A 15,751-nucleotide genomic window follows, 5' to 3' on the forward strand; every position below is an offset into this window, starting at 1 on the left:
GCCCATGTTTTCAGAAGCCATCAAGGTGCCTGCCACATGCTGGGCTGGAGAAGAACCACTGTGGTCAGCAAGCCCCTTGCCAGCCACCCACCTGGGTTACCCCTCAGAACACAGTGTGCTGCAAGCCAACTTCACACATCCTTGTGGTCAGGTGCTCTGGCTGCCATGACACATACCATAGAACAGGGGCTCAGATGACAGAAATTCACTTCTTAGTTCTGGAAGCTAGAAGTCTGCGATCAAATTGTCAGCAGGGCTGGTTGCTCCTGAGGCCTCTCTCCTGGGTGAGTGGATGACCGTCTCCTCCCCATGTCCTCACGTGGTCGTCCCTCAATGTGTGTCTGTGTCCTCATCTCCTCTTCATATAAAGGCACCAGTCAGACTGGATTAGGGCCACCCACTCTTGTGAACGTGTGACGTTAATCACCTCTTTAAAGACCCCATCTCCAAAAACAGTCCCATTCTGAGGTCCTGGGGACAGCATATGGATTTGGGGACACAACGTTTGGCCCACACACCTCCCCGATAATAGTGCCCTCCCCACCACCTGCATGCCACACGTCACCAAGTGACGCGCTGAGCGAATGCAGGGCTAACGACAGCCCCCACCCCACCCCCAACACCTGAGATGAGCCCGTCTGTGGAGGATTCTTCCTGGGACCACACCTGGCGCCACCTGGATCAGGTCAGTTCCCCAGAAGCAGAGCCCTAGATGGAGATTCAGGTGCACCTGGTTCATGGAGGGTGTGCTGTCAGGAAAGGGTGTGAGAAAAGCACATTTGAGAGACGAAGCTGCTGGGCAAAGGCTGGGTAGCCTGAGCCCACGGGGCCGCAGGAGAGTGGATTTCACCTCAGCAGTCTCCAGTGACCAGGGGTCTGGGCTGGGGCTCCCCACATCAGTCAGCCATGGACCACGGGCTGCCCTGGGGCAGGGCAGGTAGCCCCCAGGTGCTGCGAGTGAGAGGCCCTCTGCCCAGGGCGCTGCGCAAGTCTACAGCAACTGGGGGATAAGACGCCAACCCCAGGTAGGACTTGAGGGGGTCACCAACTGCACCTGCCTTGACAGTGACAATTCCACAGTAGCAGCAGCAGGACAGGCCTAGATGTCTGGAAAGCCCTCCAGCCAGAAAATCTCCCGGGTGAAAGCTAACAAGTACCTTTGCAGATACCGCAGGTCACAAGAAAGGGAAGGGGATCCTCGGGGGTGAAGAATGAAGCGGGACTTCGGTGTGGCGGCTGGCACTTCCCTGAGGAGTTTGCTGACCCTAGAAACCCAAAGCCTTAGTTTTAACGGATCCCCAGGAGCAGGAGCCAAGCCTTGGAGCAAAGCAGAAACTACATAAAACCCGAATCCTTAACGGGCTCTGCTTAGTGAAAATGTGGGCTAGAAACCCCACCACTGGCAGATGTGGACAGAAAGGAAACTCACTGGATTCTGTCTGGGCTCTGCAGAAGCTTCCACTGGACATTTGTAACCTCAGGTGTTCCCCCGTCGGTCCTCGGGAAGCCTGTGCAGAGAAACTAAGTCAACATGGACCCTAGATGGATTATGGCCTGGTCCCCGGTGTGAGCTAACAGTCTTCTCCGGATGTTCTGCCCGCAAGGCCTCACAGGATTCCCAGAGATAAAACCAGTCTTTCAAACATGAACTCACAATTCAAAATTATGAGACAAGTGAAAACAAGCCATTATGAACAAGTCGGTATAAACAAAAGCAGAATCAGAACCCAAAGGACGTAGGGTATTGGAATTATTCAATAAAGAATACAGAGTAAGTTTGTTGAAAATGATTAGGACATGAAAGAGAAATTTTAGAATAAGAATAAATTTAGAAATAAGATTCCATCTAAAAATCCCAAGAAGATTGTAAAGTTATTTAGTAGAACTTCTGGAAATAAAACATACAACATTTAAAACTCCATGGATTGATTCAACAGCAGACGGGACACAGTTGAAGAATAGTAAATTGGAAGATAGATCTAATAAATTACTCAGAATCTATCCTGGAGACATGAGAAGGGAAATACAGACGAGAGGATAAGAGACAGCATGTAACAAGATAGTCCAACGTTGGTCTAATCAGAGTTCCAGAAGAAGAACCTCGAGGAAATAGAGAATTTTTGAAGAAATAATAGCTGATAATCATTTTCCAAATTGATGAAAAACATGACTCATTATGTCCAAAAGTCACAATAAAGTTCAACCATGGTAAATGTATCCATATCAAAATACACCACAGCAAAATTACACAAACCTGGGACAAAGAGAAAAAATTTTAGAGCGGCCAGAGAGAAAAGACAGATAATCTACAAAACGATGGCATTTAAACTGGAGCAGGCATCTCATTAGCAAAAGTGGAAGCTTCTTAAAGTGTGGTCCATGCATCAGAAGCTTGGGCATCGTCCTGGAGCTTTTGGAAATGCAGGGTCCTGGGGCCACAGCCTGCATTATGACAGCACCTGCACATTGATGCTACTTTAAAATACACTTTAGAATAGTTTAGAATTTACAGAAAAATAGTGGTCATACCGAGTTCCCAAATACCCCATACTCAGTTTTTCCTAGTAATCTAGTAATACGGTAAATTTGTCACAGTTAATGATGCAATACATTATTATTGACTAAAATCCATATTTTCTTCTTACTACTATTTTTAACCCAGTGTTCTTTTCCTATTACAGGATTTCATCCTGGATACCACATTACATTCAGTCACCATATTACCTTAGTCACGATGTTACCTCTTGGCTGTGACAGTTTCTCGAACTGTTTTTGATAACCTTGACAGTTTTGAGGAGGACTGGTCAGGTATTTTCCCACACTGATGCTTGAGAAGCACGAAGATAAATTTATGCTAAGCTTTACCATTTAAGAAATAGGGTGAATAAAGATGTCCACTTTTCCCACTTCTAGTCAGCATTCTGTTGGAGATTCTAGCTAGGGCAATAAGGCAAGAAAATGAAATAAAAGGCTGCACGATTGGAAAGGTAGAGGTAAAACTATCTCTATTTGCAAATGACATGATTTTATATATAGAAATCTTAAGAAATCGACTAAAAAACTATGAAAGCCAATAAACAAGTTCAGCAAGTTTGCAGGATACAAGAGCAATATATAAAAAACAATTATGTTTCTATACATTTGCAAAGAACAATCTGAAAATTAAGAGAAGAATTTCATTTAAATAGTATCCAAAAGAATAAACTTGGGAACAAATTTAACAAAAGATATGCAAAACATATATGCTGAAAATGCAAAGCACTGTTAAACAATTAAAGAACTAAATAAATGAAAAGACATCTCATGTGTATGGATTGGAAAAGTTAATATTGTTCAGATAACAGTACTCCCAAAATTGATCTACAAATTCAATCCCAATAAAAATTCCAGTTAGATTCTTTTCAGAAATTGGCAAGTCAGTCCTAAAACTCACATGGATATTGAGGAATTCAGAATAGTCAAAACAATCTAGACATAAGTTGCAGTGACTTTTTTTGAACCAGCTCCTAAAGTGACGGAAATAAAAACAAAAATAGAACGTATGGGACCTAATTAAGCTTAAATGCTTTTGCACAGCAAAGCAAACCATAAACAAAACAAAAAGTCAACCCACAGAATGGGAGAAAATATTTGCAAATGACATGACTGACAAGACCTAATTTCTAAAATATACAAACGACTCATATAGCTTAATATTAAACAAACAAACAAACCCAATTAAAAGATGAGCAGAAGACCTAAAAAGACATTTCTCCAAAGACATCCAGATGGCCAACAGACACATGAAAAGATGCTCAGTATTGCTAGTTATTAGGGAAATGAAAATCAAAACTACAATTAGGTATCACCTCACACCAGTCAGAATGGTCATCATTAAAAAGTCTACAAATAATAAATACTGGGGAGGGTGTGGAGAAAAAGGAACTTTTGAACACTGTTGGTGGGAATGTAAATTGGTGCAGCCACTATGTAGGACAGTCAGGAGGTTCCTTAAAAAACTAAAAATAGACTCATTGTATGACCCAGCAATCCCACTTCTGGGCATATGTCCAGAGAAAACTCTGATTCAAAAAGACACCTGCACCCCCACGTTCACAGCAGCACTAGTTACAACAGCCAAGACATGGAAACAGCCTCAATGTCCATCGACAGAAGCCTGGATAAGGAAGATGCTGTAAGTATGTATACAATGGAACACTACTCAGCCATAAAAAAAGAATGGAATAATGCCACCTGCAGCAACATGGATGGGCCTGGAGAGTGTTGTGCTAAGTGAAGTAAGTCAGTCAGAGAAAGACAAATATCATGTGCTATCACTTATATGTGGAGTCTAAAAAGTGATACAAGTGAACTTATTTGCAAAACAGAAACAGGCTCACAGACAGAAAACAAACTAAGGTTACCAAAGGGGAAAAGAGGGGGAGAGAGATAAATCAGGAGTTTGGGGTTAGTAGACACATACTACTAAATATAAAAGACATAGACAACAAGGATCTACTGTAGAGCACAGGAGACTATACTGCATATCCTGCAGCAACCTATAGTGGAAAAGAATATGAAAAGGAACATATGTATGTGCATGTCTGACTGAATCATGCTCTACACCAGAAACAGACACAACATTATAAACTGACTGTACTCCAATTTAAAAAAATAGTAATAAAATAAATCTTCAGGGGAAAAAATAGGCCAAGGAGCTCAGTAGATATCTCCGCAAAGAAGACGTACCCACGACTGAGTGGCACGTGGAAAGAGGCGTAATGCCGCCAGCCAACAGGGAAACGCGACTCGGACTGCACCAGACACCGCTTCGCAGCCAGCAGGACAGCTGTGATAAAAGGGCAGGCGGTAACGGGAGAGGACGTGGAGAGACTGGAACGTCGCTGGTGAAGATGTAAAGTGTGGGAACAGCTTTGGACATCAACAGTTTCTGTCCGTTTTTTCAAAAGTTAAACGTAAAGTTACAGTGTGCCCCAGCAACACCACTGCTAGGTGTCTACCCAAGATAAGTGGAAACATATGTCTGCACAAACCCTGTCCACAGATGCACACAACTGCGTTACTCATAACAGTCAGAAAGTAGAAACATGCCACACGCCCACCAACTGATGGTGGATAAGTAAAATGTACTATATCCACACGATGGAAAATTGTTTAGCTGAAAAAGGGTACCGCTACATGCTGCAGCACAGGTGAGCCCTGGGAAGATGCTAGGGGAAAGCCATGGAAGGCCTCCTACTGGCTGACTCCGTGTGTGAGGAGTGTCTCGCACAGAGAGGCCTGCAAGCACGGGAGGCCGGCTGCTGCTCACGGGGGCTGGGGCGGGGGTGGCCGCCAGGTGGCGCAGGGCTTCTTCCGGCGGCGCGGTGGGTGTCCTAAAGCTGCCTGTGGCGCTGGCTTCACGCGTCTGTGAGAGTGCTGAAGACCATCGGATCCCACTCTTTCAATGGGTGCGTCACAAAGCATGTGAAAGGCATCTCAGTAAAGCTGTTATTTTTAAAAAGAAACCATTTCCAGGGGCTGGGGGGAGGAAGAGGAGTGACTGTTGATGGCTGTGGGGTTTCTGCTTGGGGGGATGAAAAATTTCTGCAACTACATGGTGGTGTTGGTTGCACAAGATTGTGAACATACTTAATGCCACTGATTATACACTTAAAATAGTTAAAATGACATTTTATGTGAATTTTACCACAATTTTTAAAAAAGATTTAAAAAGTAATGGGGTGAAATAATACTTTTTGAAAGACAAAATCTATGATGATGTAACACCAAGGGATTCTCGCCAAAGACCCTCCCACAGGTTATGTCAGGAAAAAAGAAAAAACCTTAGAAAGATGATCTGACATTGAAGAAGAGAGTTAGCAAATAAACTGGCAAATATGTGGGCTTGAGAACCAGTTAATCTCAAACCTTTGGTCTCAGGACAACTTCACAGGTTTAAAAATTACTGAGAACCACAGGAGTTTTGATGATGTGGGTTCTATCTATCAATGTTTACCATATTGGAAATAAAAAGCCGAGAGAAAGCTAAAAACAATTAACTCATTACCTATTAATATAAGTAACATTTTAAGTAAAATAGAACAGCATTTTCTGTGTGACCTCCTGGGAGTGTTCCCTCTCATTCTTTTGAGTGTTTGTTCCCCAGCCTCAGGCAGGTGCCTCGCGCGCGCGCTCCCCGCCCGGCGCCCAGCGGGGTGACTGTGAGAAGGCCGGCGCGGCTACGTCAATACCACACGAAGTGGGCTTCAAAGAGTTTCGCAGGGGTAGGGAGGCTTATTTCGTAACAGCAAAGCAGCCAATTCATCAAGAGGGCACAAAAATCTAATTTTTATGCGCCTGATAGCATTGCTTCAAAATACACAAAGCCAAAAACAATAGAAATGTAAGGGGTGGGGGAGGGCAGAGCTTGGTGGTGGAGCACGTGCTCAGAGGGCACAAGGTCCTGGGTTCAGTTCCCAGTACCTCCTCTAAAAATAAATAAACCTAATCACCCCCACCGAAAAAGTAAATAAAATAATAAAGTGATACATAAATAAATAAAAATTTAAAACCCATAAAACTCATAAAAGAAGAAAGAAATGCACAAGGAAATTGAAAACCCACGTTTATAGTAGGTTTCCCCACCCTCCTCAGTAAATAGGCACAGTGGGCGAGACGGCAGAGCCCTTGACTAGCCAGCCCCTCAGCCTCCGAGCAAGTTGGCATTTACAGGACTCGCCACCCGACGATGTGTGCGCACATAACGCTCACTAATGTAGATCCCACGGTGGGCCGTGAGACACGTCTTGAGAGCTTTCCAACGATTCAGGCATACCAAATGCGTTGTCTGACACAATGGAATTAGATCAGTGACAGAAAAAAAGAAATCTGTAAAGTCTCCAAATATTTGGAAACTAAATAGTAAGCTTCTAAATAATTCATGGATCAAAAATTTAAAAGAGAAATTAGAGAGTATTTCAAACTGAATGAAAATAAAAATACAACATGTCAAAGTTGAGAGGTGCACTGAAGCAGTCTCGGAGATATGCTTAGAGCATGAAGCACCTGCATGAGGAAAGAAGGGCGGCCTAGAAGCAAGGACCTCCGCTGCTGCCTGGTGGAACTAGGGAAGGAAGAGGAAATGCAACTCAGAGCAAGAAGAACAGAAACAACAAAGATCAGGGTAGGAATTAATGGAATGGACTGGAAAACAGAAAAGCAACAAGGAACAGGGAAGAATCAATGACACTGAAAGTTGTTTTTGAGACAGTAACATGAATAAATACCTAGAAAACTAACCAAGAGAAAAAGAGAGAAGATAAAAATGACCAGTGTCAGGAGGGAGAGAAGTGCCATCAGCACAGATGTTAGAAACAGAAAAAGGGAACATTACGAACAAGATTCTACCAATGAACGCAACAGCTGGCCGACAGACACAGCTTTCCTGAAAGATGAGAGCTACCAAACTTCACCCGAGAGGCAGATGGCCTAAGCTGCCCTGTGTCCATGGGAACCTGGTTTCGTGGTTCAAAATCCTTCCCACAAAACAAGCTCTAGGCCCGGATGGCTTCACTGGGGTGTTCCACCAAAATAGTACCAGTTCTACACAAACTCTCCCAGAAAATCGAGGAGGAAGGAGTTTTATTAACCAGAAGGAGGGCATCTGTGAAAGCTGGCAGCTCACATCGTACTAAACGGCGAGGGGCCGGGGACAAGGCAGCGTGGTGCTGAGGTTCTGGCCGGTGTCAGGAAGGGAGAGCCCAGCAGATACATATGAGGAATCCATCTTGCGAAGGAAGAAGTAGCAGTGCCTCACTCACCAGTGATGTGGTCTTCTGTGCAGGAAATGTGAGAGTCCGCGGAAAAGCTACTAGAAATACCAAATGAGGCCAGCAAAGCTGTGGGACCCGAGACCGAGACACAGAGGTCAGTCTTATTTCTGTATTAACAAACGATCAGAAACTGAAACTTAAAAGATCGTTTAAAAAATAGCATCGAAAGTATGACATAGGGGTAATTCTGACAAAAGGTGTTTAAGACTTGAACACTGAAAACTACAAAACACTGCTGAGCAAAAGTAAGCAACTAAATCAACGGAGAGATAGACCTTGTTCACAGATTGGAAAACTCAGCATTGGTTACTTTTGTTTAGTTTGTGTGTGTTTTCAGAACACTCAACACAACAAGGTCCTGCTGTGCAGCGTGGGGAACTGTATTCAGTATCTTGTAATAACCCATTATGGAAAAGAATCTGAAAAGATACATGTATTTTTTCCGTATGTGCGTATGTATACTGAATCACTGCTGTGCTCCTGAAAGTCGCACAACACTGTAAATCAAATACACTTCAGTCAAAAAAACCGAAGCACTCAGCGCGAGAGCTACTCTCTTAACAATTTTGTGCCTGCACGCGATAGCAGTGTTGCCTTGGGGCAAGATGTACACAAGTTCTCCAGAATTTATGCATCTAGAAACCGAGGCGTCGTACCCACTGAACGAGTCCCCAGTGGCCCTCCCGCAGCCCCAGCAACCACCACTGCTTCTTAAATCTCGTCTGGTCCAGAGCCGTCATCTAGCAATTCCCCTTATGTTCTTGACATGGACTTGCTGAGGAACAGGGCAGGTGTTCTGCGGAGCGTCCTGCCTTCTGACTTTTCTCATTGCTTCCTCAGGCTGTTCTGTGATTTGTGCCTTTACCCGTCTGGATTTCCTGCACACTAGCCATAGATCTGAAGACTCACTCAGATTCTCGGTGCAACATTCTGGACAAAAACACTCCACGCTGCATCACGTCAGAAGGCACAAGGGGGCTGGCTGTCCCCCTTGTAGGGACAGTTTTAGAACTTCAGTTCAACCAAAACACGCTGGCATCTACCACAGTGCCGGGTATTTATCCAGCAGAGAGAAGTGTCTCCATGCAAAGACTTGGCTTTTCATAGCAGCTCTGTCTGTAATGACCAAAAACTGGAGGGTAACCAATCAAATGGCCATCGACAGGTTCACCAGCAGGTATGGCCACACCCTGGGACACAGCTAAGCAATGACAAGAAATGAGCTATTGACAACCACAACCACACGGATGAATCTCGAAATAATTATACTGAATGAAAGGACCCAGACAACAAAAGAGTACATATTGTTTGATCCCATTTATATACAATTCTAGAAAATGCAAACTAATCTGCAGTGACGCAGTCAGCCAGGGGTGCGGGGTGGGTGGTGCCGGAGGAGACGCAGGGGGCCTGGGGAACAGGGGTGGTGACGGCCTCACAGTACACCCCTCTGGGGGAACTTGTTTAAAAACAATCCCTGTGGTGCCGTGTTTTCAGGAGCAGGTCTCAACAGTGAGAAGCCCTCCACGTGCTCAGGGGGGCATGACCCGTTTGCCGCATTCTTGGCCGGAGGGTCAAGTTGGCAGTAAACCAAGTAACACAAGTTACTTCCAACGGGTGAGATGTTCGTGCACTGGAATGAGCAGAGGCTAAAACGAACAGGAAAAGGTGCGACAGTGGAACATCAGGCACCAGCAGCACATAAGATGGAGAACGCAGCCTGAGTTAAAACCCCGTCACGCCCTTGTGGTTTCAGGACGAGCGCAGGTTTTATTGACTGTGGACTTTGTTGAACATTCACTTTGTTAAAAATGTAAGGAGAAACCATTAAGAGAACAGAAATGCAGTGGTCAGAGTAACTGAGGAGGCTTCAGCGAAGGGATCATTACCGAGCGGAAGCTGTGGGCGGGTAGGGATGTGCTTCTGCCCGTCCTCCCACGTCGCGCACCCGGGCTGGGAACCCCTGACCCCGTTCTGCCAGGACAGGTTCTCTTTTCCTTGTTTCCGGCGCGGTTCGTCTGCTGTTTATTTGCCTGGCTGTGGAGTCCCCAAGTGATGACTTAGTGTTTCAAATTTTATTGTCAAAACAGCTGAACCTAGCCAGGGAGCACATGGTGCTGGAAAGTTCTGGAGCCGGTGCTGGTCGCACTCGAGCTGCCTGCGGGCACAGCCTGGCCAGGGAGATGGTCAGGCACCGCAGACGGCTGGGCTCTCAGTGCTGGGCACAGGCTGAAACGTGGCCAGAAATTTTGGTGAGTGTCCATCGATCAGGGACTGTGGCAGTGCAGGCCTCTGGCATGAAATGAGCCTGTTGGTCCTGGGCTGAGGCCTAAGGGGACGTGCTCACTGCGGCAGAGAGCCTGGCCTGCGTGGGTGGGTGGGGGGTGGCCAGGCAGGAGGCAGCTTCACACACCCACATAGCACCATGTCCATTGTCTCTCAGTGGCAGCCCCAGTACAGGTGGGGCCCCCCTGGCAGCACTGGCATGTCCTGCTTGTTGGTGGGCAGGCAGGACCCCGGTGTCCTGTCCCCCAGGCTCTCAGCCCCATCCCGTTTGTCCTCCAGGGTCCAGGGACAGCACAGTCCCCAGGCTCCTCCCCAGGCTCAGCATGAATGGGACATCCTGGTTTTCCAGGGCCTCAGCCAATTTGAGCTGACCTCTGAGTTCAGCGCATATCACAGCTCCCCAGCAGTCCCCACCCTGTAACCAGCTGTACGTATGTTGGGCCCTGGACTGGTGGGGTGAGGAGGGAGTAAGGACCAGCTCTCCTATCGAGCAGAGAGGCTGTCCGCTGCTGTGACTACAACTGCCTGGGGCCGAGGGCAGGAGTCCCTGGAGGAGGCCTGGCCTCCTTGAGCCTTTCCTCTGGGCTCTAGGACCCAATGGCATCACAGCTCCCATCTCCACGGGGTCCAGGAGATGGTGTCTGTTCTGTGGTACGAGGAAGCATCACCACACCAGACATGGGCCCCCAGATCCAGAACAACAGCAGCTGATCTTAGTGGCCTCCTCAGGGCCTGGCCCCTGTGATCTCTCGAGAAGTGGCGTTTTGCTCTGGTATCCTCTCCGAATGTGAGGCTTTACATATTAGAGATGTGTTTGAGAGATGAGACCACCTGTGTATCAACAGAGAAAGTAGCTGCTTAAATCCATGAGTTAAAAAAGTGTGAATTGCTCATCGTTAGAAAATATGGGGGATCAACTTAGTACATGTATTTTTTAAAGTTGAGAAGTAAAGGGAAAGAACCCTGCACTGGAAGCCAGCAGAGAAGGAAGCTCGAGGAATCTGTCTCCCCTCCTGGGCAGCTCACTGGCAACACATGTCTGGTGGAACTATTATGGAACCATGGAGTCTATTGAAGGCTTGCAACTTCTGGGGGAAGAGTTGAATGGTAAATTGTGGTAAATTTCAGTTAACTTCAGCTCTTATCACAGTAGCAGCTGCCCACCCCCTACCTCCAACCTCGTGCAGGCAGACGTGCAGGCTTGCACATGGCTTGTGGGAGCCAGTGGGCAAAAAAGGACCCTGTCCTCCAAATACTGAGGATCTGTGCTTGGATCACTGTTTGTGCCTTCTGACCGTGGAGGGGCAGACAGAGGGTGGAGGCTACTGTTGGACCTCCCTGCATTGTTGTAAGTCCCTCCCTCTCTAGTTGGCACCCTTCCCCCTTGCTTCATTTTTCTCTTTTCCCCTCCTTGAGAGCCAAACATTAAAGACTAGGACATTCAACAGCAACTGCATCTATGAGGAGAATTAGAAAGTGACCACGCATGCCCAGAGGAGGCACAGGCTCAGAGAAGACCTGAGAAGACCTTACACTGGTCCTTGGCACAGAGACCATCTAAAAATAGTAAGAAGAATAATTTAAAAAACAAAACAACAACAACAACAACAACAACAAAAACCAGCAAACCCCGGGGAAGGGTGACAACCTGATTTCCAGAAATAACATACTATCAGATTCAAATGTCTAGTTTTCAATGGAAAACTCACAGAACATACAAAGAATAGGAAAGTATGGACCATTCAAAGGGGACAAAAAAATCAGCTGTCCCTGAAAAAGACCTGATGGCAGATATACTAGATGAAAACTTGAAAGCAGTTATCTTAATGATGCTCAGAGAACTAAAGAAAGATGTAGAGAATGTCAAGAAAATGATGTATAAATTTTAAAACTGGAAATAGCAACAAAGAGATAGAAAACCTAAAGAGAAACCAAAAGAAATTATGGAGCTGCAAAGTACAATAATTGAAATGAAAAAATCAGTAGATGAATTCAAAGGCAACTTTGAGCAGGCAGAAGAAAGAATTGGTGAATTGAAGATAGGACACTGGACATTGTCATCTTTCAGGAATAGAAAGAAAAAAGATTGAAGTGAACAGAGCCTGAGAGAGTTGTGGGACACCATGCAGACCAACACACGCATTGTGGGAGTCCCAAGAGGGGAAAAGAAAGAGGGACAGAGAGACTATTTCAAGAAATAATGGCTGAAAACTTCCTAATTTGATGAGAGACATGAATATAAACACTTAAGAAGATTAGTGAACTCTAAGTTAAGATGAACTCAAAGACACCCACACTGAGACATAATAAAATCAAACTTTCAAAAGCCAGAAACACAAAGAGGATGTTAAAAGCAGCAAGAGAGAAGTGACTCATCACATGCAAGGGATCCTCAGTAGGACAACCAGCAGATTCCTCATGAGAAACTTTGGAGGACAGAAGGCAGTGGGCAGGTATGTTCAAAGTGCTAAGAGTGAGGGAGAAGCTGAGGATTCCCAGACAAACACAAGCTGAGACAGTCAGTCACCACTAGACTTGCCTCGCAAGAAATGGTCAAGGCTGAGACGAAAGGGTGCATCGACAGAATACATGAACATCCCACGTGGTTATCGAAATTGGTGCAAAGAGGGCATTGGACAAAAAATTAACATCCTTTCGTGATAAAAACACTCAACAGAAGTAGCAGAAGAGAACTACCTCAACATAGTAAAAGCCAGGTATGAAAACCCCACAGCAAGCACAGTGTTCAGTGGTGAAGGACCGAAGCTTCTCATTTCAGATCAGAACAAGACAAGGATGTCTCCTTCGTTATTTCTATTCGACATAGTACCAGGCGCTCCAGCCGGAGCAATTAGACGAAAGAAAGAAATACAGGGCGGCCAAATTGGAAAGGAAGAAGCAAAATGATTCTGTTCACAGGTGATATGATCTGATACGTAGAAAAACCTAAAATCTCACTCGAAAATCAGTTATAACTAAAAAAAAAATAAACTCATCAGTGAAGCAGGAAAAAGCCTGCTCACAAAAACCAGCTGCATTTCTATGTGCCCATAACAACATTCTGAAAAGGAAATTTAAAAGCAACTTCATCCACAATAGCAAGAATAAGAGAATACTTAGGAATTAACCCAGGAGGTGAAAGGCTTGTACAATGAAAATTAAAATAATTGCTGGGAAAAAAAAGGAAGACATAAATAAATGGAAACACATCCATGGTCATGTGTTGGAAGGCTTAATGTTACGAAGATGTCAGTACTACCCAAAGTGATCGATAGATTCAACGCCGTCCCTATCAAAGCCCCTATGGCAATTTTTGTGGAAATAGAAAAACCCATCCTAAAGTCATAGATAGAATCTCAAGGGAGCTCCAAAAGCCAGAATGATCTTGAAAGAGAAGAGCAAAGCTGGAGCACTCACGTACCCTGATTTCAAAACGTACTATGGAGCTATTGCAATCAAAACAGTATCATACTGGTGTAGAGACAGACGTGTAGGCCAAAGGAATGGAACAGACAGCCCAGAAATAAACCCACATATATGATAAAATGATTTTTCCTGAGGGTGCCAAGACTATTCAATGAAGAATGGACAGCCTTTTCAACAAATGGTGCTGGGAAAACTGGGTGTCCACATGCAAAAGAATGAAGTTGGACACTTACCTCACACCATGTACAAAACTGACTCAAAATGGATCAAATATTTAGTTTTAAGGCCTAAAACTATAAAACACTTAGAATAAAACAGAATAAAAAATGTACAACTTTAGATTTGTCAGCAGCTTCTTAGTTATGACACCAAAGGCACAGGCAACAAATGAAAAAACAGACAAATTGGACTTAGTGAAAAGTTAACCTTTTGTTTATTGAAATGCACCATCCAAAAAAGCACCCACAGAATGAGAAAAACATTTGCAAATCATATAGCTGGAAAGTGATTAATGTTCAGAATATGTAAAGAACTCCTAAAACTCAACAACAAAACAAACAACCCAATTCAACAACGGGCAAAGGACTTGAGCAGACAGTTCTCTGAAGAAGATGCACGAATGGCCAGTGAGAACACAAAGGACGCTCAGCGTCACCGGTCATCAGGGAAACGCAAGCCAGAACCTCAGTGAGGTAGCTCCTCACAGTCCCCGGGCGGCTGCCGTCAGAAGAGCAGGAACAGCAAGTGCTGGCGAGGGGCTGCAGTCCCTGGAACGCTTGTGCGCTGCTGGCGGGAGTGTGAAATGGTGCGGCTGATGCAGAAAACAGGCTGGTGGTTCCTCAGAAAATTAAAAATTGATATAATTATCCTATGATCCAGCAGTTCCAGTTCTGGACCTACACCCAAAAGAACGGAAATCAAGGACTCAAAGGGACGTTTGTACCGTGTTCATAGCAGCATCGTTCACAATAGTGGGAACACGACAGCCACCGAGTGCCCGTCGATGGGTGAGCGGGCAAGCAAACGTGGTCTGTGCGCACGATGGGAGGTCAGACAGCGCAGCCTCAGAAAGGGAGGCTGTGACGGCCGAGGCTGCGGCACGGATGAGGCTGGCGGGTACTGTGCTCCGTGGCACGGCCGGTCACAGAGAGACCGGTAGCATGTGGCTCCACTTACACGAGGCACTTCGAGTCAGAGTCACAGAGGCGGGATGGGCAGCTTGTCACCGGGGGCTGGGGAGGCAAGAAGGGAGAGTTGCTGTTTAATGGAGATCATTTCTGTTTTACAACATGAAAAGAATCATGGTCATGAATGTATTTAATGCCACATAACTGTACACTTTTAAAAAATGGTGAAGATGATAAAATTAATGACATGTATATTTTACCTCAATAGCAAAAAAGGAAAAAAAGGAAACAATTACGAAAAATTGGAAACTACTTTAATATCCAAGATTGGATAATTATTGAATGAATTATTAAATTGAAAAAAAGAATCAGGCACCTCTCCAGCCTTTGCTGTGCGAACTGCCGAAGCAACAGCAGGAGGGGAGCTCCTGTCCACAGGGACGGGCCAGCCAGCGAACAGCCTGGGGCCACGGGTGACAGTGCTGCCGTCCTGCGAGACACCGTGGCCACCCCAGGCCTCCTGACGGAAGCCCACGCTCCTGGCAGACTTGCCAGAAACCCAGCTGATTTCACCACAGTCCCATTCTGGTCCATTTCAGAGCCTTCTGGGGGGCGTCCCCCACCCACACAGCCAGGGCGCTGCCCAGAGGGGCACAGGCAAGGGTCTGCCCGGGAGGGGGGGGCCGCGAGCCAGGGGGAGAAGGAGGCGGAAGCCGGGGGGCGCCGGGGAGCCTTCTTCCCCACCAGCCTTCGCTCTCCGCAGGCCGGCCGAGGGCCTGGCCTGAGGACCTGGGTGGGGCTGTGTCTGCCTGGAGGGAAGAAAGCCACTGGCCGTCTGGCCGTCCTCTGTCCCCCTCTCTCTCCACAGAGGCTCAGGCCAGGCAGGAGGAGGGTGGCCTGCTCTCCCCGAGCGGCTCAGGGAGCACCCCCTTGAAGCAGGCACCGCGCTGTCACCTTCTCGTTCAGGCAGTGGTCCTTATTCCATTGCCATGTGTTTCGGCTGCGGCTCCGTGGCCCCCCGGCAACGTTGGTGTCAAAGGTGGGTGTTTACTGCGAGGTCCCCACCAGATGGCAGCAGTGTCTCGTTCTACCCAGACG

This window comes from Camelus ferus, chromosome 25 (genome assembly GCF_009834535.1).
Source record: "Camelus ferus isolate YT-003-E chromosome 25, BCGSAC_Cfer_1.0, whole genome shotgun sequence".
Taxonomy (NCBI): Eukaryota; Metazoa; Chordata; class Mammalia; order Artiodactyla; family Camelidae; genus Camelus; species Camelus ferus.